Here is a 24287-nt window from a genome sequence, read left to right on the forward strand (position 1 = left end):
AGGAAGTGAAGGCAAATCTCCCCAATTGGACACAGATAATACAAAATAAACTGACAGGGCCTATAACCCTTCCTCACTATCCAAAATTAAAGAAAATAAAACTTGTTGATTATAGTTCTTGTCAGGGGCGGACTGACCATTGAGTCACTCGTGCACTGCCCGAGGGCCCCATGCCACTAGGGGGCCCCATCCGGGTTGCCAGGCTCAGTAAAACCAGGGACAGTATGTAAAAATCTGTGTTTTTTTTAGATCTGTCCCTGATATGTCCGAAAATGACATGCTTTTAATGTGAATATCCCAAGATTTTAGCTGCCCGCCTCTGCACTACCTCCTGGCGTGGTGGCCATCTGTAAGCCAGAGGGGCCCCATAATCTTCTATTGCCCAGGGGCCCCATGAGTTGTCAGTCCGCCCCTGGTTCTAGTTTAAGCACAAATTTCATAGAGTTTTATTGAGAGCCCTAAGAAAATATAACCATGCCAATAGGCCAGGATAGAGCGTTGCTAATATGTAGGAATGTGTGTGTTAGAGCACCCCACCCAATGTTAACTAAAAAATTATTAATTTGCAAATAAGTATTATCTGCAAATTTTTTTGGGGATGTCTGCACCCCTGATAGTGACAACATTTGTGAGGTGTCTTCACCCTTTCTAATTCATTCACTTCCTGTCACATAGCCAAACAGGAAGTGAGGGTAAAACCCTACTAATATATTTTCTTGGGGACACAGAGATCTAAATAGTTTCCCATTATGTAAATTGCACTCTCGCATTTTGCTGTGTACACCCCAAATTATTAGGGATCTTGGACTTTGGGGTCCATTTACTAAAGGCAAATCCACTCCTACAAGTGCAAAGCAAGGAAGAAAACAAAACAACTTTGCTTCTACAGGATTGGATGTTAAAACCATCAGTGCTTCCTCTCTGATTTTCAGCAACTATGCTTGTACTGCAGAGTGGCTTTGCCTTTACTAAACCCCAAACTAAATAATCATTTGGGGCAGGGATCCTCAAACTACGGCCCTCCAGCTGTTGTAGAACTACACATCCCATGAGGCCTTGTAATGCACTGACATTCACAGACATGACGGGAATTGTAGTTCCTGAACAACTGGAGGGCCGTAGTTTGAAGACCCATGATTTGGGGTGTACACAACAGTGCTGGAGTGCAATTTGCTTAATGGGGACACTAGTTAGATTGACCTGTGTCCCCAAGAAATGACACTGGTAGGGTTTTAACCTCACTTCCTGTTCAGCTGTGTGACAGGAAGTGAAGCCAATTTTAAGAAAAGGGACACAAAGCTCAACACAAAAATAAAAAAAACACAAAGCAGGTGTTCTAACACTCACTTGGCTTCCCTCAAACACCCACAATTTGAATAGGATTGCCTTGCGCTAGATTTAAGCACAGTGCTGTAAATCAGCACGTCAAGCCTGTCCACCAATAGCAAACCCCCCCCCCCCAGGCCATGTTTGCAGGTTTTCCTTCATCTTGTACATGTGCTTTAAAATACAGTCTGGACAGCAATTCTTGATAAGAGAAATCCACAAAACATGTCCTGTCGGGGGTACTTGAGGGCTGAGGACCACTGCAGAAAAAATAAAATAATTACCAGTTTTCTCTTTAAAGTCATGGAGAATAAACATGGCAAACATTTCATGATTACACACCAGGAAAGAAGCTTAGACACACATAATTTGTTAGGCCCAAACCGATTTCAGCTGCAGCTGTCAACATATGTAGCATGAAAAAGTAACAAAAGACAAACTTAACAATTTTAAAATAATTTTTATTGGTCAACAAAACAAGGAAAGCGAAAGAAGACAAACAAACAAACACAAACAAAAATACATTTCAAAATTCTAACTAACCATAGCTTCACACATTTTTCATAAAATAAGGCCACATAGACAAATACATCAAAGTGAACATCATTTAAAAATAAACCAAAACCATTGGCAAAATAAAACAAAACCCATGCAACAAACCACATTTGTGTTTAGCAACAGCATTTCTGCCAGCCTGCCCCTTCTGAGGGCAGCTGAGGACTGATCGATCCAAGCTTTTTATAACAGTGCTAGTAATGAAGCAATTGAAATCACATGAACAAATTGCAGTCTCTAGTTTGGGTGAGCTTGTAATTGGGCACACCTGCAATTAACCCAAACCACGCTCTATGAGCATCCAAGGAGTGTTTTTCACCTTTTAAAAAGAAAGGATATTTTTGTTCTAAGTGTTTGAGCATGCTCAGTTCATCACACATGTAGGAACCAAGCTGCAATGGAATGAGAGCTTTTTTTTTTTTTGTTTCCCCTGATCTGATGCTTTCCAGCCTGAAGGGGAGGTGTTAAAGACAGAAGTAAACACGCACATTTAATAATCTATTTGTGGGAAAAAAAAGGTTGCCAATTTTTTTGGGAGCCACGTCGCACGACTGCGCAATTGTCAGTTAAAGCGACGCCGTGCCGAATCACAAAAACTTGCCCGGTCATTGACCAGAAATATGGTCCGGGCTCAAGTGGTTAAAAATTAACAAAACACAAAAGTGAGCCCAATTTTTGGGGATAATGTGAAAGATGATGTTACACTGAGTAAATAGATACCTTACATGTCACGCTTTACTATTGGAAACACTCCTGCAATGGGGCCAAAATGAATTCCGTGAATATCCCCATAGGCGACCTTTTTCTTTTTTTTCCAGGTTACCAGTTTATAGTTACAAAGAAGGTCTAGTGGTAAAAGTATTGCTCTCGCTCTAACGCACGCGTCAATACCTCACATGTGTGGTTTGAACGATGTTTATATATGTGGGCGGGACTTGCGTAAGTCCCGCCCACATATGTAAAAATTATTTTTACTTTTTGCTATAATAAATATCCCCAAAAATATATATTCTAAAAACTAAAAAACCCCTCAGTTTAGGCCGATACGTATTCTACATCTTTTTGGTTCCAAAAAATCGCAAATAGCGTTTAGTGTTTGGTTTTTGCAAAAGTTATAGCGTCTACAAATTTTTTTTGTTTTGTTTTAACTAGTTATTGTTGCGATCAGCGATTTTTATCGGTACTGCGACATTATGGCGGACACATCGAACACTTTTTTGGAACCATTGGCATTTTTCTAGCGATCAGTGCTGTAAAAATGCATTGCTTACTCTAAAAATGCCACTGTCAGGGAAGGGGTTAACACTAGGTGCGAGGGAGGGGTTAAATATGTTCCCTGGGTGTGTTCTAACTGTAGGGGGGGGTGGGACTGACATGTGTAAATGACAGATCGCTGTTCATGAAGGGGAACTCCAGACCCCCCCAAAAAAAATAAGGTGGGTTCCCTCCAGGCTCTTAGGCTTGGTCTGGAACATAAGGGGTTAAACCCGCGCAAAAAAAAAATAGCGTGGGGTCCCCCCCAAGATCCAAACCAAGCCCTTATCCCAGGCACGCAGTCTGGTCAGACAGGAATGGGGGTGGGGACGAGCGAGCGCCCCCCTCCCTCCTGAGCCATACCAGACCACATGCCCTCAACATGGGGGAGTGTGTGCTGTGGGGGAGGGGGGCACTGCCCCCCCACCCCAAAGCACTCTTGTCCCCATGTCGATAGGGACAAGAGCCTCTTCCTGACAACCCTGGCCGTTGGTTGTCGGGGTATAGGCGCCATCCCCCGGCAGAAGACCCCGAAGTCCGGATGCCCCTCCCTAATGAAAAAGAGCTTAAATGGGGTGGGGGCATCCGGCGGAAGGCTCCAGAGAGGACTGAGGGATGGCGCCCTCCCCCGGCAGAAATCACCGAAGCCCAGGGTCCCGGCGGAAGATCGGGAGAGAAGAAACCCCCCCTTCTAAGAGAGCTAAAGAAGAAAGGGGGGGCTCCGGAGCAGATTAATAAAATATTTTATTCTGTGTGGTGTTTTATTTTACTTTACATTTCCCCCAGGTGAATGGGTAGAGGTACGATGTACCCCATACTCATTCACATAGGGTGGGGGGCCGGCATCTGGGGGCCCCCTTATTAAAGGGAGCTCGCAGATTCCGATTAGCCCCGCCCGCATACCCCGACAACCAATGGCAAGGGTTGTCGGGAAGAGGCTCTTGTCCCTATCGACATGGGGGCAAGAGTGCTGTGGGGTGGGGGGGCAGTGCCCCCCTCCCCCACAGCACACACTCCCCCATGTTGAGGGCATGCGGTCTGGTACGGCTCAAGAGGGGGGGGCGCTCGCTCGTCCCCGCCCCCATTCCTGTCCGGGCCAGACTGCATGCTTGGGATGAGGGCTTGGTTTGGATCTGGGGGGGACCCCCGCGCCGAATCGGCGCGGGTTTAACCCCTCACGTTCCGGACCAAGCCTAAGAGCCTAATGTAGCCCTGGAGGGGGACCCGCGCCGATTTCAAGTTTGAAATTTGGCGCCGAGTTCCCCTTCAGGGCTGAAAACAGCTCGGAGATTCCCGTGCGCCGCGTCACGCAGCGCATTCACGGGTACGCCGCTTGGTATTTACCAAGATTTTCACGGCGTACTGACAAGGCGCACGGGAATCCCTGACTTTTCTCTCTGCGCATGCCCAGTATGCAAATGAACCTCCCGAGGTTCAGGCGCACTGTGCAAGCGTACGGGGATCTGTTTTCAAAAAACACTTTCCCTTTCAATTCGGCCCACCAAACACTTCAAAACACATGTCACTTCACTTCCCCTGCATCCCCCCACCTCCCCCCCTAATAAACTCCCGCCCAAACCCCCGCAATTTACAGTTTAATGTGCCGTGCGCCAGGTCTGTACTGGTGCACAATGCACCCTCTCCTGGGCGCACGGAGCACATTAGTAACTAGGGAAATACACTGCACTAGCAGCGTATTTCTTTAGTAAATGGCCAAACGGCTGCTACTCCTGCTTTTACTCCATGAGTCATGGAGTAAAGGCTTGGTAAATCAGGCACACTGTGGGGCTGATTTACCAAGCCTTTACTCCATGACTCATGGAGTAAAAGCAGGAGTAGCAGCCGTTTTGCCATTTACTAAAGAAATACGCTGCTAGTGCAGTGTATTTCCCTAGTTACTAATGTGCTCCGTGCGCCCAGGAGAGGGTGCATTGTGCACCAGTACAGACCTGGCGCACGGCACATTAAACTGTAAATTGCGGGGGTTTGGGCGGGAGTTTATTAGGGGGGGAGGTGGGGGGATGCAGGGGAAGTGAAGTGACATGTGTTTTGAAGTGTTTGGCGGGCCGAATTGAAAGGGAAAGTGTTTTTTGAAAACAGATCCCCGTACGCTTGCACAGTGCGCCTGAACCTCGGGAGGTTCATTTGCATACTGGGCATGCGCAGAGAGAAAAGTCAGGGATTCCCGTGCGCCTTGTCAGTACGCCGTGAAAATCTTGGTAAATACCAAGCGGCGTACCCGTGAATGCGCTGCGTGACGCGGCGCACGGGAATCTCCGAGCTGTTTTCAGCCCTGAAGGGGAACTCGGCGCCAAATTTCAAACTTGAAATCGGCGCGGGTCCCCCTTCAGGGCTACATTAGGCTCTTAGGCTTGGTCCGGAACGTGAGGGGTTAAACCCGCGCCGATTCGGCGCGGGGGTCCCCCCCAGATCCAAACCAAGCCCTCATCCCAAGCATGCAGTCTGGCCCGGACAGGAATGGGGGCGGGGACGAGCGAGCGCCCCCCCCCCCTCCTGAGCCGTACCAGACCGCATGCCCTCAACATGGGGGAGTGTGTGCTGTGGGGGAGGGGGGCACTGCCCCCCCACCCCACAGCACTCTTGCCCCCATGTCGATAGGGACAAGAGCCTCTTCCCGACAACCCTTGCCATTGGTTGTCGGGGTATGCGGGCGGGGCTAATCGGAATCTGCGAGCTCCCTTTAATAAGGGGGCCCCCAGATGCCGGCCCCCCACCCTATGTGAATGAGTATGGGGTACATCGTACCTCTACCCATTCACATGGGGGAAATGTAAAGTAAAATAAAACACCACACACAATAAAATATTTTATTAATCAGCTCCGGAGCCCCCCCTTTCTTCTTTAGCTCTCTTAGAAGGGGGGGTTTCTTCTCTCCCGATCTTCTGCCGGGACCCTGGGCTTCGGTGATTTCTGCCGGGGGAGGGCGCCATCCCTCGGTCCTCTCCGGAGCCTTCCGCCGGATGCCCCCACCCCATTTAAGCTCTTTTTCATTAGGGAGGGGCATCCGGACTTCGGGGTCTTCTGCCGGGGGATGGCGCCTATCCCCCGGTCTTTCCGGTGCCTTCCGCCAGGGTTCCGGTCTTCCTGGTCTTCTGCCGGGGGTGCGCCAACTCCCCGGTCTTTTCTCTGCTCCCTCTTCTGCCTGGCTCCCCCGCGGAGCCAGGGCTTTCTTCCGTCTTCTTTCTTCTCTCTTCCTTCTTCTGCCTGTCTCCTCCGGGAGCACAGGGCTTGTCTGCGCTGTCCTCTCCCTTCTCTTCCATTGGATGTTGACACGACGAGGTTCCGCGCTGACATGCCGTGTCAGCGACGGGCATGGACTTATATAGGGTAATGCCACCATGTGACCTCAACCCATGTGACATCACATTCCCTGGGCATGATGGGAATGTGATGTCACATGGGTTGAGGTCACATGGTGGCATTGCCCTATATAAGTCCATGCCCACTGCTCAGACGGCATTCCAGCGCCGGACCTCGTCGTGTCAACATCGAATGGAAGAGAAGGGAGAAGACAGCGGAGACAAGCCCTGTGCTCCGCGGAGGAGACAGGCAGAAGCGGAAGGCACCGCAGAAGCCCGGAGAGTGGCGCCCTCCGGCGGAAGACACCGTACAAGCCCGGGACCCTCCCCCAAAGGCAGGAGCCTCCCTGGTGAAGGGGGTCCCGGTGAATTACGTCGCTGAAGACGGGGGTGGGGTGCCAGTGCCCCCCCCCCGCAGAAACCGTCGTGGAAGCCCGGGACCCTCCCCCAAAGGCAGGAGCCTCCCTGGTGAAGGGGGTCCCGGTGAATTACGTCGCTGAAGACGGGGGTGGGGTGCCAGTGCACCCCCCCCGCAGAAACCGTCGTGGAAGCCCGGGACCCTCCCCCAAAGGCAGGAGCCTCCCTGGTGAAGGGGGTCCCGGTGAATTACGTCGCTGAAGACGGGGGTGGGGTGCCAGTGCACCCCCCCCCGCAGAAACCGTCGTGGAAGCCCGGGACCCTCCCCCAAAGGCAGGAGCCTCCCTGGTGAAGGGGGTCCCGGTGAATTACGTCGCTGAAGACGGGGGTGGGGTGCCAGTGCACCCCCCCCCGCAGAAACCGTCGTGGAAGCCCGGGACCCTCCCCCAAAGGCAGGAGCCTCCCTGGTGAAGGGGGTCCCGGTGAATTACGTCGCTGAAGACGGGGGTGGGGTGCCAGTGCACCCCCCCCGCAGAAACCGTCGTAGTAGCCCGGGACCCTCCCCCAAAGGCAGGAGCCTCACTGGTGAAGGGGGTTCCGGCAGAAGATGGCGAAGCCCGGGGCCTAATGGGGTGGTGGTGGGGGGCCCCGGCAGAAGACCCCCGGCTGACTAATAAATTAATTTATTCATGTGTGGTGTATTATTTTTTTCCATTTTTTTCCCCAGGTGAATGGGTAGGGGTACAATGTACCCCCATACTCATTCACATAGGGTGGGGGGGCCGGAATCTGGGGACCCCTTTATTAAAGGGGTCTCTCAGATTCTGATAAGCCCTCCGCCCGCATACCCCGACAACCAACGGCCAGGGTTGTCGGGAAGAGGCTCTTGTCCCTATCGACATGGGGACAAGAGTGCTTTGGGTTGGGGGGGCAGTGCCCCCCTCCCCCACAGCACACACTCCCCCATGTTGAGGGCATGTGGTCTGGTATGGCTCAGGAGGGAGGGGGGCGCTCGCTCGTCCCCACCCCCATTCCTGTCTGACCAGACTGCGTGCCTGGGATAATGGCTTGGTTTGGATCTTGGGGGGGACCCCACGCTATTTTTTTTGCGCGGGTTTAACCCCTTATGTTCCAGACCAAGCCTAAGAGCCTGGTATGCACCTGGAGGGAACCCACCTTATTTTTTTTCCGGGGGTCTGGAGTTCCCCTTCATGAACAGCGATCTGTCATTTACACATGTCAGTCCCCCCCCCCCCTACAGTTAGAACACACCCAGGGAACATATTTAACCCCTCCCTCGCACCTAGTGTTAACCCCTTCCCTGCCAGTGGCATTTTTTGAGTAAGCAATGCATTTTTTACAGCACTGATCGCTAGAAAAATGCCAATGGTTCCAAAAAACTGTTCGATGTGTCCGCCATAATGTCGCAGTACCGATAAAAATCGCTGATCGCCCCAATAACTAGTTAAAACAACAAAAAAAAAAAATTTGTAGACGCTATAACTTTTGCAAAAACCAAACACTAAACGCGATTTGCGATTTTTTGGAACCAAAAAGATGTAGAATACGTATCGGCCTAAACTGAGGGGTTTTTTAGTTTTTTCAATATATATTTTTGGGGATATTTATTATAGCAAAAAGTAAAAATAATTTTTACATATGTGGGCGGGACTTACGCAAGTCCCGCCCACATATATAAACATCGTTCAAACCACACATGTGAGGTATTGACGCGTGCGTTAGAGCGAGAGCAATACTTTTACCACTAGACCTTCTTTGTAACTATAAACTGGTAACCTGGAAAAAAAAGAAAAAGGTCGCCTATGGGGATATTCACGGAATTCATTTTGGCCCCATTGCAGGAGTGTTTCCAATAGTAAAGCGTGACATGTAAGGTATCTATTTACTCAGTGTAACATCATCTTTCACATTATCCCCAAAAATTGGGCTCACTTTTGTGTTTTGTTAATTTTTAACCACTTGAGCCCGGACCATATTTCTGGTCAATGACCGGGCAAGTTTTTGTGATTCGGCACGGCGTCGCTTTAACTGACAATTGCGCAGTCGTGCGACGTGGCTCCCAAACAAAATTGGCAACCTTTTTTTTCACACAAATAGATTATTAAATGTGCGTGTTTACTTCTGTCTTTAACACCTCCCCTTCAGGCTGGAAAGCATCAGATCAGGGGAAACAAAAAAAAAAAAGCTCTCATTCCATTGCAGCTTGGTTCCTACATGTGTGATGAACTGAGCATGCTCAAACACTTAGAAAAAAATTATCCTTTCTTTTTAAAAGGTGAAAAACACTCATTGGATGCTCATAGAGCGTGGTTTGGATTAATTGCAGGTGTGCCCAATTACAAGCTCACCCAAACTAGAGACTGCAATTTGTTCATGTGATTCCAATTGCTTCATTACTAGCACTGTTATAAAAAGCTTGGATCGATCAGTCCTCAGCTGCCCTCAGAAGGGGCAGGCTGGCAGAAATGCTGTTGCTAAACACAAATGTGGTTTGTTGCATGGGTTTTGTTTTATTTTGCCAATGGTTTTGGTTTATTTTTAAATGATGTTCACTTTGATGTATTTGTCTATGTGGCCTTATTTTATGAAAAATGTGTAAAGCTATGGTTAATTAGAATTTTGAAATGTATTTTTGTTTGTGTTTGTTTGTTTGTCTTTTTTTGCTTTCCTTGTTTTGTTGACCAATAAAAATTACTTTAAAATTGTTAAGTTTGTCTTTTGTTACTTTTTCATGCTACATATGTTGACAGCTGCAGCTGAACTAGGTTTGGGCCTAACAAATTATGTGTGATTTTTGTCTAAGCTTCTTTCCTGGTGTGTAATCATGAAATGTTTGCCATGTTTATTCTCCCTGACTATAAAGACAAAAACTGGTAAGTATTTTATTTATTCTGCAGTGGTCCTCAGCCCTCAAGTACCCCCGACAGGACATGTTTTGGGGATTTCTCTTATCAAGAATTGCTGTCCAGACTATTTTAAAGCACATGTGCAAGATGAAGGAAAACCTGCAAACATGGCCTGGGGGGGGGGGGTTTGCTATTGGTGGACAGGCTTGACGTGCTGATTTACAGCACTGTGCTTAAATCTAGCGCAAGGCAATCCTATTCAAATTGTGGGTGTTTGAGGGAAGCCAAGTGAGTGTTAGAACCCCTGCTTTGTGTTTTTTTATTTTTGTGTTGAGCTTTGTGTCCCTTTTCTTAAAATTGGCTTCACTTCCTGTCACACAGCTGAACAGGAAGTGAGGTTAAAACCCTACCAGTGTCATTTCTTGGGGACACTGGTCAATCTAACTAGTGTCCCCATTAAGCAAATTGCACTCCAGCACTGCTGTGTACACCCCAAATCATGGGTCTTCAAACTACGGCCCTCCAGTTGTTCAGGAACTACAATTCCCATCATGCCTAGTCATGTCTGTGAATGTCAGTGCATTACAAGGCCTCATGGGATGTGTAGTTCTACAACAGCTGGAGGGCCGTAGTTTGAGGATCCCTGCCCCAAATGATTATTTAGTTTGGGGTTTAGTAAAGGCAAAGCCACTCTGCAGTACAAGCATAGTTGCTGAAAATCAGAGAGGAAGCACTGATGGTTTTAACATCCAATCCTGTAGAAGCAAAGTTGTTTTGTTCCTTGCTTTGCACTTGTAGGAGTGGATTTGCCTTTAGTAAATGGACCCCAAAGTCCAAGATCCCTAATAATTTGGGGTGTACACAGCAAAATGCTAGAGTGCAATTTACATAATGGGAAACTATTTAGATTGATCTCTGTGTCCCCAAGAAAAGATATTAGTAAGGTTTTACCCTCACTTCCTGTTTGGCTATGTGACAGGAAGTGAATGAATTAGAAAGGGTGAAGACACCTCACAAATGTTGTCACTATCAGGGGTGCAGACATCCCCAAAAAAATGAGCAGATAATACTTATTTGCAAATTAATTATTTTTTAGTTAACATTGGGTGGGGTGCTCTAACACACACATTCCTACATATTAGCAACGCTCTATCCTGGCCTATTGGCATGGTTATATTTTCTTAGGGCTCTCAATAAAACTCTATGAAATTTGTGCTTAAACTAGAACCAGGGGCGGACTGACAACTCATGGGGCCCCTGGGCAATAGAAGATTATGGGGCCCCTCTGGCTTACAGATGACCACCACGCCAGGAGGTAGTGCAGAGGCGGGCAGCTAAAATCTTGGGATATTCACATTAAAAGCATGTCATTTTCGGACATATCAGGGACAGATCTAAAAAAAACACAGATTTTTACATACTGTCCCTGGTTTTACTGAGCCTGGCAACCCGGATGGGGCCCCCTAGTGGCATGGGGCCCTCGGGCAGTGCCCGAGTGACTCAATGGTCAGTCCGCCCCTGACAAGAACTATAATCAACAAGTTTTATTTTCTTTCATTTTGGATAGAGTGAGGGAGGGTTATAGGCCCTGTCAGTTTATTTTGTATTATCTGTGTCCAATTGGGGAGATTTGCCTTCACTTCCTGCCCCATAGCCAAACAGGAAGTGAGAGAAAAACTATGCAAATTAACCACTTCCCGCCCAGCCTATGGCCGATTTACGTCCGGGAAGTGGTTACACAATCCTGACAGGACGTCCTGCAGGATTTCATGCCGCACGCGCCTGTGGGGGCACGCAGCGCGGCGATCGGTGATGCGGGGTGTCAGTCTGACACCCTGCATCTCCGATCTCGGTAAAGAGTCTCTCACGGAGACGGAGACTCTTTACCACGTGATCAGCCGTGTCCAATCACGGCTGATCACGATGTAAACAGGAAGAGCCATCGATGGCTCTTCCTCACTCGCATCTGACAGACGCGAGTATAGGAGAGCCGATCGGTGGCTCTCCTGACAGGGGGCGTTCGCGCTGATTGTTTATCAGCGCAGCCCCCCCTCGGATCACCACACTGGACCACCAGGGATGCCCACCCTGGACCACCAGGGTGTGCAAAAACAAAAAAAATATAGAACAAAAAAACAAAAAGCATTAAAAAATAAGAAAAAAGATGCCAATCAGTGCCCACAAATGGGCACTGACTGGGAAAATCAGTGCCACCCCACAGTGCCCATCCATGCACAGTGCCCACCTATCAGTGCCCACCTGTGCCACCCATAAGTATCCATCAGTGCCACCCATAAGTGCCGCCCATAAGTATCCATCAGTGCCACCCATAAGTGCCGCCCATCTGTGTCTCGCCCATGAGTGCCCATCAGTGCCGCCTATGAGTGCCCATCAGTGCCGCATAGCAGCGCCGCCAATCAATGCCACCTCATCTGTGCCGTCAGTACTACCTCATCGATGTCCATCAGTGCCATCTCATCGGTGCCCATCAGTGCCGCCATATCAGTGCCCGTAATTGAAAGAGAAAAACTTATTTACAAAAAAATTAACCTAAAAAAAGAAAAAGGTTTTTTTGTTGCAAAATTTGCAGTCTTTTTTTAGTTGTTGCGCAAAAAAAAAACGCAGAGGTGATCAAATAACAACAAAAGAAAGCTCTATTTGTGGGGAAAAAAGTACGCCAATTTTGTTTGGGTACAGTGTTGTATGACCGCGCAATTGCCATTCAAAGTGCGACAGTGTTGAAAGCTGAAAATTGGCTTGGGCGGGAAGGTGCGTAAGTGCCTGGTATGGAAGTGGTTAAGGGAATCCAGTGCCCCCCCAGAACTAGTGTGTGGGTCCCCTGAAAATTACTGGGCGGGGTTATACAAAAACAGGGTGTGACCTTGACAGGAAGGGGTGGGTCATTTTTCTATTAGGAGGTGCAGATATGTAGTCAGGCCTAGGGCAGAACCAAACCTTAATATACTACTGCATATTAGGGCTTATTTAGACCGGAACCGATTTACAGCGTGTTTTTATATTGTGGGAGGAAACCCACGCAGGCACAGGGAGAACATGCAAACTCCATGCAGATGCTGTCACGGGCGGGATTCGAACCAACGACTCTTTTGCTGCTAGGTCAAAGTGCTATACACTACACCACTGTGGTGAACGAACATGATTGCAGCTGAAAGCATGAGATCTTTTTTTTTTTTTTCAATACCATGCTTTCCAGCCTTATTGACCCCGCCTCTCTCCATAAAGAGGACCTGTCACACACTAGTCCTATTACAAGGGATGTTTACATTCCTTGTAATAGGAAGAAAACTGATCATTTTTTTTTTATTTTTTTATTTCAGTGTAAAACATTATAAAACTAAATAAAAATAAATAAGAAAACCCCAAAAAAAAAATTTAAAGCGCCCCGTCGCGACGAGCTCGCGCACAGAAGCAAACGCATACGCGAGTAGCGCCCGCATATGAAAACAATATTCAAACCACACAAGTGAGGTATCGCCGCGATCGTTAGAGTGAGAGCAATAATTCTAGCCCTAGACCTACTCTGCAACTCAAAAAATGCAACCTGTAGAATTTTTAAAACGTCGCCTATCAAGTTTTTTAAAGGGTAAAAGTTTGACGCCATGCCACGAGCGGGCGCAATTTTTAAGCGTGACATGTTGGGTATCATTTTACTCGGCGTAACATTATCTTTCACAATATAGAAAAAAATTGGGCAAAATGTATTGTTGTCTTATTTTTTAATTCAAAAAAGTGATTTTTATCCAAAAAAAGTGCGCTTGTAAGACCGCTGCGCAAATACGGTGTGACAAAAAGTATTGCAATGACTGCCATTTTATTCCCTAGGATGTCTGTTAAAAAAAATATATAATGTTTGGGGGTTCTGATTAATTTTCTAGCCAAAAAATTGTGATTTTTACATGAAGGAGAGAAGTGCCAGAATTAACCCGGTGGGCAAGTGGTTAAAGTACTCATGGCTATAAAGAATAGAGTCATTGCTCATTAAAAAAAAAAAAAAAAAAAGGGGGTCCCTCCAAATTAAATTACCAGGCCCTTCAGGTCTGGAATGGATATTAAGGGGAACCCCGCCGTAAAAACCCAAAAACAAAAAGACGTGCGGTTCCCGGCAAATATCCATTCCAGACCCTTCAGGTCTGGTGTGGATTTTAAGGGGAACTCCACCCCAAATTGAAAAAAAAAATGGCGTGGAGTCCCCCTAAAAATCCACACCAGACCCTTATCCGAGCACGTTGACCTGGCCGGCCGCAGAAAAGAGGGGGGGACAGAGTGCGGCCCCCCCCCTCTCCTGAACCGCACCAGGCCACATGCCCTCAACATGGGGAGGATGTCCCCATGTTGATGGGGACAAGGGTCTGATCCCCACAACCCTTGCCCGGTGGTTGTGGGGGTATGCGGGCGGGGGGCTTATCAGAATCTGGAAGACCCCTTTAACAAAGGGGACCCCCAGATCCTGACCCCCCCCCTGTGTGAAATGGTAATGGGGTACATTGTACCTCTACCATTTCACCCCAAAAAAATGTCAAAGTGTTAAAAATGACAGTAGCCGGTTTTTGACAAATCTTTTAATAAAATCTTCTTTTCTTCTTTCCTTCGAGTTTCTTCCGCTGCTTCTTTCTTCTCGTCAACATCTTGCCCGACGTGTTCTTCTATCTTCTCCGTCCGTCCTTCCGCCTTCTGGTCCCGCATCTTGCCCGTTGTCTTCTCCGTCCGCCTCCTCGTCCGCATCTTGGGTCTTCTGCGGTCTTCTTCTCGGTCCGCCGCCTTCTCGTCCCCTGCGTTTGAATTTGATTTGGCCGCCGTTTTCCCGCTCCTGGGACCCGCCCCCCTCTGACGCCACAAGTAAACTCCTTAGAAGGTCATGTGCGTCAGAGGGGGGCGGGGTCGCAGAGCGTCACACAGCGGGGGAATTCAATTTCAATCGCGCCGCCCGGAGAAGAAGTTCCCGCCGTGTACACTCATGTGACCCCGCCCCCCTCTGACGCACATGACCTTCTAAGGAGTTTACTTGTGGCGTCAGAGGGGGGCGGGGTCACATGAGTGTGACACGGCGGGAACTTCTTCTCCGGGCGGCGCGATTGAAATTGAATTCCCCCGCTGTGTGACGCTCTGCGACCCCGCCCCCCTCTGACGCACATGACCTTCTAAGGAGTTTACTTGTGGCGTCAGAGGGGGGCGGGTCCCAGGAGCGGGAAAACGGCGGCCAAATCAAATTCAAACGCAGGGGACGAGAAGGCGGCGGACCGAGAAGAAGACCGCAGAAGACCCAAGATGCGGACGAGGAGGCGGACGGAGAAGACAACGGGCAAGATGCGGGACCAGAAGGCGGAAGGACGGACGGAGAAGATAGAAGAACACGTCGGGCAAGATGTTGACGAGAAGAAAGAAGCAGCGGAAGAAACTCGAAGGAAAGAAGAAAAGAAGATTTTATTAAAAGATTTGTCAAAAACCGGCTACTGTCATTTTTAACACTTTGACATTTTTTTGGGGTGAAATGGTAGAGGTACAATGTACCCCATTACCATTTCACACAGGGGGGGGGTCAGGATCTGGGGGTCCCCTTTGTTAAAGGGGTCTTCCAGATTCTGATAAACCTCCCGCCCGCATACCCCCACAACCACCGGGCAAGGGTTGTGGGGATGAGACCCTTGTCCCCATCAACATGGGGACATCCTCCCCATGTTGAGGGCATGTGGCCTGGTGCGGTTCAGGAGAGGGGGGGGGGCCGCACTCTGTCCCCCCCTCTTTTCTGCGGCCGGCCAGGTCAACGTGCTCGGATAAGGGTCTGGTGTGGATTTTTAGGGGGACTCCACGCCATTTTTTTTTTCAATTTGGGGTGGAGTTCCCCTTAAAATCCACACCAGACCTGAAGGGTCTGGAATGGATATTTGCCGGGAACCGCACGTCTTTTTTTTTTTTGGTTTTTACGGCGGGGTTCCCCTTAATATCCATTCCAGACCTGAAGGGCCTGGTAATTTAATTTGGGGGAACCCCTACACATTTTTTTGTTTGTTTTATGAATGAATCCCTTTAGAATTGTCAGAGCCGACAATTCATTATAGCCGCGTGTGAATTTTTAAATGACTTTTTTCCTTCTGAATGTCACTTTGTGCAGGGGGAGTTCTAAGTGCGGGAAAAATGCGCTATTTCACATGCTGACATTACACCCCCCCTAGGTACGAAATTTAAAGGAATATTTCACTTTTATTGTTTCACTTTAAGAATTATTAATTTCACTGCTCCCGAAAAAACGTCCGTTTTAAAAAATAAAAAAAGCATTGATACATGTTCCCTGGGGCAGGACTGAGGTCCCCAAACACTTTTTAGGACAAAACTTGCAGATTAGCCTTTAAAATGAACACTTTTGATTTCTCCCATAGACTTCTATAGGGAGTTCGGCGCGGCTTTACATATTAGTTTCAATGCGCCGGCTGCTACGCTGGTTCATGCGCCGAATTAAGCCTCCACCCGGAGTACTAATTAATGCATGAACCAGCGCAGCGCACATAGCTTAGTAAATCAGGCCCTGTGTCTCTATCTCTCTATCTCTCTCTGTCTGACTGACTGATCTTCTCTAGAACCGCCAACACACTACACTAGGCAGCCGTGCAGGCTGCCTTTTATAGTGGGGGGCGTGTACTAATCCCCCTGAGCCATAATTGGCCAAAGCCACCCTGGCTTTGGCCAATTATGGCTCTTCGTTTTTTGAGCGCTGTGATTGGGCAAGCATGCGGGACATACAGCATGCTTGGCCAATCATCAGCGCTCAACGCCCCAGTGAATTATGGGACGTTTAGTGTCATTCGAATTTGGCGCGAACGACCCGTTTTGTTCGATTTTCGACGAACGATCGAACGACCGATGTTCGATTCGAACATACGTTCGAATCGAACGCGGAGCTCATCCCTAGTCTCAGGTAAGAGAATATGTGGAGAGGGTTCTGAAAATCAAGATCAACCAGCATCTGTACAGCCATCCTAGGGAGCAAGTCGCAGAATGGGAAAGACAAAAATGCAGAAAGCAGAGCGATGTCAGTATAAAAATTGACTTTATTGAAGATAAAAACAGCATCCACTTGCATGTCACATAGAGAACATTCAGCCTGGTAAGGAAGCATCACATCAACTGATACTGTACATGGTCACAACACACCAGTGATGTAAAGGATAAAAAGGCCAGGATCAATGCACTGCTCGATTTAATGTAAAACAGCAGGGATCAGAGGAGGAAAAGCATTCCCGCAGAGGCAGAAAGCACAAATCAGAGTAACTGTACTGGAGAGTTACAAGCCAACCACACTGCAGCTGAACCTATGTGTTTCTGGGCTAGTATGCCCCTGTGTCAAGTCTGGAGGATGCTTAAGAACAGGAAAATGTAAAAGCTATTTGGTGCAGCTATGTTACTGAAATTTACACAAAAAAATGGTTGCAAAAGGAAAAAGTGAAAATATCAATGAAAATAAAATCAGGCTGTTTGTTGCCAGCCTAAACAATTCAAGGCATATAATTTCCACATACCATTTTATTTATTAGAGATCATGATCAGGCACAGTATTTAAAAGGCATATTTTATTTTTTTGCAGGTAAATAATATGCAATTTATTTTTTCTTTGGAGCCTGTAAAGTATTGACCCATGATCGGAGGATCACAGGTGCAATGTCAGACTCTTGCAGGCTGTCAGTACAATGTTTTCCCATATTGCTGATACAGGCAGGCAGTTACTGAAGTCAAGGAAGCTCCATGGATTATGAGAGCGCTCACCAGCGCCCTCACAATTCATTAAGAACTATAAGCCATCAGCCACAATGGCAGACTGTAGTTGTAGTTCGATCATTTACAGAACTCTGGGAATTAATATTGCAGTCTTGTGGGTGGAGAGCCGCGTGGCAGCTCTATTTTCAATTTTTGACAACTGGAGTGGAGAGAGGATCCCCCGCCTGTTGTCAGAGGAAGGAAGTAGATCGGGGGTGAGGTGGTGGATGTTCAACATGTTACATAATACACCCTTAATACAGGTGTAACATGTTGAGGAAGGTAAACTTATCCTTTAATGGTTAGCACATTTGCCTTGCAGCACTGGAAGTTTGGTGCGAGTCCCTGTCAAGACAATAGGCATTAAGGGCCAGGTCCACAAAAGGGATACGACGGCGTATCTACTGATACGCCGTTGTATCCCTGTTTCTATCTATGCGACTGATCCACAGAATCAGTTTCCAATAGATAGGCAGAAGACCCGACATGTGTAAGGGACTTACACTGTCGGATCTTAGGATGCAGTACCTCGGCCGCCGCTGGGGGCATTTCTCGTCGAAATGCCGCTTCGGGTATGCAAATTAGCACTTACGGAGATCCACGAAGCTTTTACGCTTCGTTTTTTCTCCGTAAGTATTAGTTTGCAAACGCAAAATTAGGGCTGCTTTTACAAGGCCTAAACTGTTTAGGCCTTGTAAAAGTAGACCCTTCTATCCCGCGTCGCCGTCTTTTTTTTTTCGAATTTTTTTTTCCCGCCACAACTCGTATTTTTTTTTTTACGCCCGTCGCGATTCTCAAAACCCGGCGCAACGTAAAACCGCGCAAAGCACGTCGGGAAAATGACGTTGTGAGCATGCACAGTACGTCCGGCGCGGGAGCGCGCCTAATTTAAATGGGACTCGCCCCATTTGAATAGGAACGCCTTGTGCCGGTCGGATTTAAGTTACACAGCCGAAAATTTCTAGGTAAGTGCTTTGTGGATCGGGCACTTAGGTAGAAATTTTGTGGCGGTGTAACTTAAATGGGACTATTTAAGTTACGGCGGCTGGCTGTGGATCTGGCCCTAAGTTTGTAAATTTTCCCTGTACTTGTGTTGGTTTCCCCCAGGGTTCTGGTTTTCCTTTCACTCCAAAGACATGCTGGCCCTAGAATGATATTCCACTGCATATGCCCAAGATGGTTGGCTCACAATCTACTTCAACAGCTGTTTAAAAAAAGAAGCACTTAGAATCCCTAGGGAGAAAAGTGTTGCGGAATTATAAATTAACAACTAAGGCTGATGCCCTTCATTGTTTCAGGAGATAACTCCAGTTTCTGCAATACCTTTAAGCCAGTTGGTTTGATGTGATTCCAACACCCATAAAAGGCAGGCTTACTCCATAAGATATTGCACATAACAAAGATAGTTTACAAAATGAAAGCGTTTGTTAACCTAAAAAAAACAAAAAAAAACAAACAAAAAAAAAAGGATCCTGTTCCTTTAAAGCAATAATAACGGCACCGTGCTTATTCTGTCTAATTTGGCCCCCTGTATCATCTAAAATACCTGGCTGATCCTGCCTGGTTCTGTCCACCCTTCTGTAAACTGACCATGATTTATCATGGCTGCTGAGCCCTGACGCCGTGGTCAGTTTACACGCCTCCATCATTCTTAGCTCTACTCTGCCCCCCCCCCCCCCGGCCTGTCAACTTGTGCCAGTGCCCATCCCCCCTCCTGCTGCTAGAATAACTTTATGATTTTCAAGCAACCCATGTAAGATAATGCTGTCCCCACTGTATGTGCTTTATTTAAAAAAAATGCCTCTGTCACTGGCATAAATCACTTCTGTGAATCATTCAGCTAGATACATTTAAATTACATGAATACATTTCTTTTCTCTATAGCAGTAGTCTCCAAACTGTGGCCCGGAGGTCAGATGCGGTCCCTTTCTTGCTTTTATCTGGCCCTTCAGTTCCTCTCACTGATATGAGACACTATTCCACTATTCCCCCCACTGACACCAACTATGGAGCACTATTCTGCCTACTAACTCCAATTATGGGGTTCTATTCCTTCCACTGACAATAATGGGTTACTATTCTTCCTACTGACACCAATGATGGGACACTATTCTTCCTACTGACACCAATGATGGGACACTATTTGTTCTTCTGACATCAACAATGGGGTACTATTCCTACCACTGACACCAATGATGGGGAACTTTTTTTCCCACTGACACCAATGATAGGGCACTTTTCTTCCCACTGACACCAACATTCGGCGACCCTGAAGTCTGAAGAACAGTAAATTGTCGCTTTGCTTAAAAAGTTTGGATGCCCCTGCTCTATAGAGAAGAGAAGCTGTATATGAAACGTAATAATATATTCATCTTCTTTAAAGTGACTCTAGTGCAATCCTTGCATTAAGGCAAAAAATGTTTTAGGCCCCGTACACACGGCCGAGGAACTCGACGTGCCAAGCACGTCGAGTTCCTCGTCGAGTTCTGGGATGAAGCCACCGAGGAGCTCGGCGGGCCGCCTTCTCCCATAGAACAACGAGAAAATAGAGAACATGTTCTCTATTTTCTCGACGAGCTCCTCGGTGGCTCCATCGAGCCAAAAGTGTACAGACGACAGAGTTTCTCGGCAGAATCCGGGTTTTGACCGAGTTTCTCTGTGAATTCTGCCGAGAAACTCTGTCGTGTGTACGAGGCCTGAGGCATCAATTTTGGCCCCTCGTCCCCCTTTATACTAACCTAAGCCCTCATTTGATACAGCACTGTGCACATCTCAAGCCCTTCTCTCCCCTCACTTCTGTGTCTCATTGGCTTTGCTGGGGCACCTGGAGCCATTGGCTCCCAGTGCTGATAATCAAAGCCAGTGATGAGGAAGCCAGGTCAAGTTCTGTTGTCCATGTCAATGGATGGGCTTTCACACTGGAGTGGCAGGAGAGGCGCTTTACAGGCACTTTGCAGGTGCTATTTTTTTTGCCACAAGAAATCAGGCGCTATATTTAGCGCTATAGCACCTCAGTGTGAAAGTGGCCTAATAGGTTTTAAAGTTGTGTTTCAAATCTGTGCAATGTTTTCCTTGTAAATTGGAAAATAACAGACACTATTTTTGTTCCATATGCAATATGCCTGCTCAATCACTGAGAAATTGTGGCCTTTTCAGAAAGGCACCTCTATGAATCAAGACACATTTTTTTTTTAAACTTCCCTCTAAAAGTTAGGGTGCGTGTTAAATGCCGATAAATACGGTACTTGCTCAGTCACTCAAGAATTCCCCAAAAAAATCCTCCTCAGTCTATAAATCAAGAAGCAATTTTTTTTTTTTTGTCCCAAGCATGTTTGAAGTCACGTAATGATGACTGACTCAATACCTCTGCAGCCTGTCCATAGAGGCTTAAAGAGATTGTAAAGGTTATTTTTTTTTCACCTTAATGCATCCTATGCATTAAGGTGAAAAAACATCCGATGCTTTCTGGCCCCCCCGCCCCCCCCCCCCCGTTTACTTACCTGAGCCCTCAAAAGTCCCGCGTCGAGAACGTGCTCGATTTTCGCCCAGTCTTCTCGGCTCTTCATTGGATAGATTGATCCAATGATGCGGGCGCCGGGGCCGAGTCTGGCATCCGTGTCTATGGACGCAAATGCTGGACTCGGGAGCGTGCCCGCAAGGTAACCCCCTTGGGAATGCGCTTCCCAGGGTGGTCAGCTAATGCGGGGAGGAGCCGAGACAGCCGCCGAGGGACCCCAGAAAACGAGGATCGGGGCCGCTCTGTGCAAAACGAGCAGCACAGCGGAGGTAAGAATAATATGCTTGTTATTAAAAAACAAAAACAAAAAAAAAACCTTTACTAAGACTTGGGGCCAGATCCACAAAGAGCCGGCGTAACGTAAAAATTCCCATTTAAGTTACACTGCCTTAACATTTCTACCTAAGTGCCCGATCCACAAAGCACTTACCTAGAAATTTTCTGCTGTGTAACTTAAATTCCGCCGGCGCAAGGCGTTCCTCTTCAAATGGGGGCGATTCCCATTTAAATTAGGCGCGCTCCCGCGCCGGCCGTACTGTGCATGCTCGTGACGTAATTTTCCCGACGTGCATAGCGCGAAATTACGTTACGCCAAGCTTTGTGGATCGCGCCGGGTCAATAAAGTTGCGTCGAAAAAAAAAAAAGATACGGCAAAAAAAAAAAAATTTAAAACAAAAAAAAAAACGCGTCGCTGGACAGAATGGTCTGCTTTTACAAGGTGTAAACAGTTTACACTTTGTAAAAGCAGCCCTAATTTTACACATGCAACTTAATACTTACGGAGAAAAAACGAAGCGTAAAAGCTTTCTGGATCTCCGTAAGTGCTAATTTGCATACCCGAAGCGGCATTTCGACTCGAAATGCCCCCAGCGGCGGATGCGGTACTGCATCCTAAGATCCAGCAGTGTAAGTCCCTTACACATGTCGGATCTTCTGCCTATCTTTTGGAAACTGATTCTGTGGATCAGTTCCAAAGATAGAAATAGGGATACGACGGCGTATCAGTAGATACGCCGGCGTATCCCTTTTGAGGATCTGGCCCTTTGTCCTCATTATCCAGTTTCCGAATCATGACACTGGGCTAGATTCAGATAGGTTAGCGGATCTGATTTACGTTACGCCGCCGCTATTTTTTGAAGCAAGTGCTTTATTCAGAAAGCACTTGCCTCTAAAGTTGCGGCGGCGTATCGTAAATCCCCCGGCGGAATTCAAATTCCGCGGCTAGGGGGCATGTACTATTCAAATCAGGCGCGTCCCGGTGCGGATCGAACAGCTCATGCCCCATCCGCAAATTTTCCCAGCGTGCATTACTCCAAATGACGTCGCAAGGACGTCATTGGTTTCGACGTTAACGTAAATTACGTCCGGCTGTATTCGCGAACGACTTACGCAAACGACGTAAAAAATTCAAAACTCGGCACGGGAACGACGGCCATACTTAACATAGGATACGCCGCACTTACCCCTGCTATAGCATGGGTAACTTTCCGCCAGAAAAAGCCGAACGCAAACGAAATTAAAAAAAAGCGCCAGGCGGTCGTTCGTTTCTGAATCGGCGTAAATGCTCATTTGCATATTCGACGCGTAAAATGTATGGAAGGGCCACCTAGCGGCCGGCCTGGAATTGCAGCCTAAGATCCGACGGTGTAAGTCACTTATACCTGTCGGATCTTAGGCATATCTATGCGTAACTGATTCTATAAATCAGGCGCATAGATACGACGGCCGGACTCAGAGATACGATGGCATATCAGGAGATACGCCGTCGTATCTTCTTTCTGAATCCAGCCCACTACTTTTTATTTCCAGATATTAAATGCCAGCTCAAACAGGCTTAATATTTATGATGCAAATGAACACGTCCCCATTGTGACGAAACGTCGGGAGGAGACGCTCTGACGTTGCCGCGTTTACCAGGTGTAAGGATCCGGATATCCGGACGCACGCCTACACACAGTCCGGCCGGCTGTGTTGTTTTTTATCTTGTATCCAATTTTATGTCCGCTTGATGCCTATTCTTTCTTTGGAAATGTAAGTAAGCATTTGGCTTTTTTTATGCTACAATAAACCAGCGCAGTATTACACTATATTCCCCTCTTGGTGTCTCTTTTGCATCTATGGAGCCTGGATTTTATTGGTGAATATCATATTCATGGATACTGCTGGTTGAAGATTATCCTGTATGTTGCTGCTGGATTTGATTTCATGCCTAACTTTTACTGAATTCTGGTAAGAGTCAGTATTATCTGTGGTGGAGGTCTCCTGTTGGTCTAAACACAGCGTGGTTGATATCACTGTTAGTCGGAAGATTTCTTTTCATCACACACCTGTGGACTACTTTAACCTTTTGGCTCACTTGGACTGTTAATGTGCTTTATTAATTTAATTACATTTGTGTCAACTAGTGGGTATATACAAATTGCACTTCTTCATTAATGGTGCTTATCACCATATATTTAGTTATTTGGTTCAATTAGTCACTGGTTTCTCACCATTTATATTTATTTTTTATTTTTTAACTAGCGCGACTTCCCTTTTTTGCATTATGATACGTTACGCCGCCGCTGCCCTACGTGAATCTGGCCCATAGAGCCAGTGGGCCGGATTCAGATAGATTAGCGGATCTTTAGATCCGCGTAATCTATCTGATTTACGATCCGCCGGCGCAATTTTGCGAGGCTAGTGCATGATTCATAAAGCACTTACCTCGCAAACTGCACCGTCGGATCCTAACTCCCCCCGGCGGAATGCAAATTCCGCGGCTAGGGGGAGTGTACAATTTAAATCAGGCACGTTCCCGCGCCGATTTAACTGCGCATGCGCCGGGGCGAAAAAGCCCAGTGCGCATGCTCCAAATGACGTCGCTACGACGTCATTGTTTGCGGCGGGTACGTCGCTTGCGGCCATCGGTATTCCCGATCGCGGTACGCAAACAACGTAGAAAATTAAAAAATCGGCGCGGGAACGTCGGCCATACTTAACATTAGCTACCCCTCATAGAAGCAGGGGTAGCTATACGCCGGAAAAACCCGAACGCAAACGACGTAGAAAACGAGCGACGGGCGGGCGTACGGACGTGAATCGGCGGTTTTCCTCATTTGCATATGCGAAGGGTAAAAAATCGCGACGACACCTAGTGGCCGGCGGGAGATTACAGCCTAAGATTCGACTGGTGTAAGTCACTTACACCAGTCGGATCCAAGGGAGATCTATGCGGAACTGATTCTTATGAATCAGTCGCATAGCTCCGACGGTGGGATCTCACAGATCCGACCGTCGGGTCTCACAGATACGACGGCGGATCAGGAGATCCGCCGTCGTATC

The sequence above is a fragment of the Rana temporaria genome, chromosome 3 (genome assembly GCF_905171775.1).
Source record: "Rana temporaria chromosome 3, aRanTem1.1, whole genome shotgun sequence".
Classification (NCBI taxonomy): Eukaryota; Metazoa; Chordata; class Amphibia; order Anura; family Ranidae; genus Rana; species Rana temporaria.